At 39.5% G+C, this 2,741-nt stretch overlaps 1 non-coding gene across 1 annotated transcript; it reads left to right on the forward strand.

Moving 5' to 3' along the window:
* Nucleotides 1–2,397: 2,397 nt before the first annotated feature.
* On the forward strand, nucleotides 2,398–2,470 carry TRNAG-UCC (transfer RNA glycine (anticodon UCC)). Its single transcript has one exon. It is a non-coding gene; the product is annotated as a tRNA-Gly (tRNA).
* The last annotated feature ends 271 nt before the right edge of the window (nucleotides 2,471–2,741 follow it).

Below are 2,741 nucleotides of genomic sequence, written 5' to 3' on the forward strand. Positions count from 1 at the left end.
CTATGGACTGTTGCCCATCAGGTTTCTCTATACATGGGATTCTCCAGGCAAGAACACTGTAGTGGGTTGCCATGCCCTCCTCCAGGGGCTCTTCCCGACCCAGGAATCGAACCTGCTTATGTTAGGTCTCCTGCTTTGGCAGGCAGGTTCTTTACCACCAGCGCCACCTGGGAAGCCTGACCCCTTCCAATACATAGGGAATTCCTGTGGCAAAGCTCCATGGTAGAAACTGAAAAGACCAGATGTGTGTTCTTCAACCAGTCACATAGCTAGGGCCTCACTTTCACTATTTTTGGGTTCTTGAAGCGAATAACCAAGGCCAGCAGAGAATCCAGTCTAGGGTGGTGGCCGCAGGGGCAGAAACACACGGGTCCAGAGTGTAGGCGTTGCTGTGGTGTTGTCCCCACCAGTCTGGTCTAGTACCTCATTTTTGTTTTGGTCTTGGCTGCTGTCAGACTTCCCTTGTTTCTGTCAATTTTCCTAGCCTGTTTGTCCACATTTTACTAGTGATTCTAGAAACGACCCAGAAATCCTTAAAAAATTGTTTTCCTTCTTAAATCAGCCAAAGTCTTTTGTTATTTTCAATCAAGAACTCCGATTGATAGAGTGTTGCTCTCAGTTCCACTCAGAAAGTGGAAGGCCTAATTGTGTTTGGTAGGATTATGAACCATCTAGATTTTAACCTCTATCCAGAGAGCCTAGGAAGTTAGACTAGAAAGAATTTTGGAGATAGTTTTGTTATCTGCATATATTGAGGAATTTATTTCCCTTAGTGGAAAAAGCTAGAAGGCCTGGGTTCAGTTCCTCACTGAACTTGCTAGCTGTAGGGTATTGGGAAAATCAGTTAATTCCCTGATTTAGGCATCCCAGGTGGCAATTCAGGAGATGCAAGAGATGTCAGTTTGATCCCTGGATTGGGAAGATCCCCTGGAGAGGGAAATGACAACCCACTCCAGTATTCTTGCTTGGGAAATGCCAAGCATAGCGGAGCCTGGAGGGGTATAGCCTATGGGGTTGCGAAGAGTCAGACATGACTGAGTGAGCATGCACATGCGCCTTTAAAGCGAGGTAGTTAGACTTGAATTTCCTCCAAATTTGGAATTCGATGACTTTTAAGCAGATCCAGAAACTTTGGATTTCAGATCATAGCTCCTAATTCTGAATTCTCAGTCCCACTAAATACATACTGCTGAATAAGTATAAATAATAATTAAAACATTCCAGGAGGTATGCAGGGAGTAAATCTATATCCTTCTTTTGAAAGTTTAAACCCATTTAACCTTTTGATGAATTAGTTGCTGCACAGATATCCAGATAGAATCACTTGTATGGATGAAGGGATGCTGTGTGTTCATGTTCACAGCTGAAGACATGAATTGGTCTTTTACAACAATAAATTATTAGTTTCTTTATTATAGCTATAAAGAAAGTTCTTAAATGTTGTTAATACCATGTGTGTTAAGTATAATGTCTTTCCCATTAGCATTCAAGGACCTAAAAATCTTCTCTCAGGAGAAATTTTAAAGATTAAAACTGGTTATAGTTGACTGTATGTTCACAGTAAGGCACAGTCAGTAAACTGAACACTGTCTAGCTGATGTAAACATTCAAAGATTTAATTTTTAAAAAACAGGACTGAATATTTTAATTCTGGGAGCCCATGATTTATTTTAGTATTTAGGTTTAGATTCAAGTTGTTTAAATCTGTGACTGTTATTACTGTACAGAAATAGATGAAAACTGACCTAGTGTCTTTCATTCTGAAAGCTCGAGCTCATGTGGGATGGTAGTGACATTTCTCTTTCTTTAAAGAGTTTACCAGAATACTAATGTTGATGCAGAGCAGGTGGTGGCCCATTTAACCTGTGCTCTGATTAATAGGCCATTATTACTCTATCAAAGTATTTGATATATGCACAGCATTGTTTGGAGATGGTCTTCTCTCCCTGGCTGCATAAGAATTATTTGGGTAAGGTTTTGATTTGAAATATTTAGTGTATTAAATACTACTGGCAGTTATTTGAATGTGACTAAAGCAGAGTAGCAAATCTTTTCCAACAGTGTATGATGACATAATTAAAACATAGTTTGTCAGATGAGACTATTATGTTCTGACAATAATGTCCCAATCAAGTGAAAATAAAGGGGAGCAGAGATGAAATCCCACTGAGGATGAGTTCAGAAATATGTGTCTAGATTAATTTTGGAATCTTGATAGTTAAGATAGAACTGATCTGACTTGTTAAATCTCCTCTGCCTCCTTCCACAGGTCACTGTCATCTTTTCTCAAGTGATGGCTCCTCTTTCATTCTCTGCTTTAGTATGCTGGTATTTTTTTCATCTCCAGTGAGAAGTGATTGGACTTCTTTTCATACATAAAAATGTAGACTTCGGACTTCCCTGGTGGTCCAGTGGGTAAGATTCTGCACTTCCAGTGCAGGGAGCCCAGGTTTGATCCCTGGTCAGGGAACAGGATCCCACATGATGCAGGCACAATAAAAAAAAGGTAACCTTTTACATCTTAAGGTTTGCAGTTAGTTCTCTAGAGTTACATCTATTTGAATAAGATAAAAAAGGTATATTATTCAATACTTATAGACCTGGAGTTTCCATTTTTCTGGCAAAGGAGAAGTGGCTTTGAATACTTAGAAATTACTCTGCTCTGAGATTTTTTTTTGCTGGAGGATTACCCTTTCATAAGTTTAGACTATGGAGGGGATCTTTCCAGGTTCTGTGTTCTA

The sequence above is a fragment of the Ovis canadensis genome, chromosome 1, assembly GCF_042477335.2.
Source record: "Ovis canadensis isolate MfBH-ARS-UI-01 breed Bighorn chromosome 1, ARS-UI_OviCan_v2, whole genome shotgun sequence".
NCBI classification, from domain to species: Eukaryota; Metazoa; Chordata; class Mammalia; order Artiodactyla; family Bovidae; genus Ovis; species Ovis canadensis.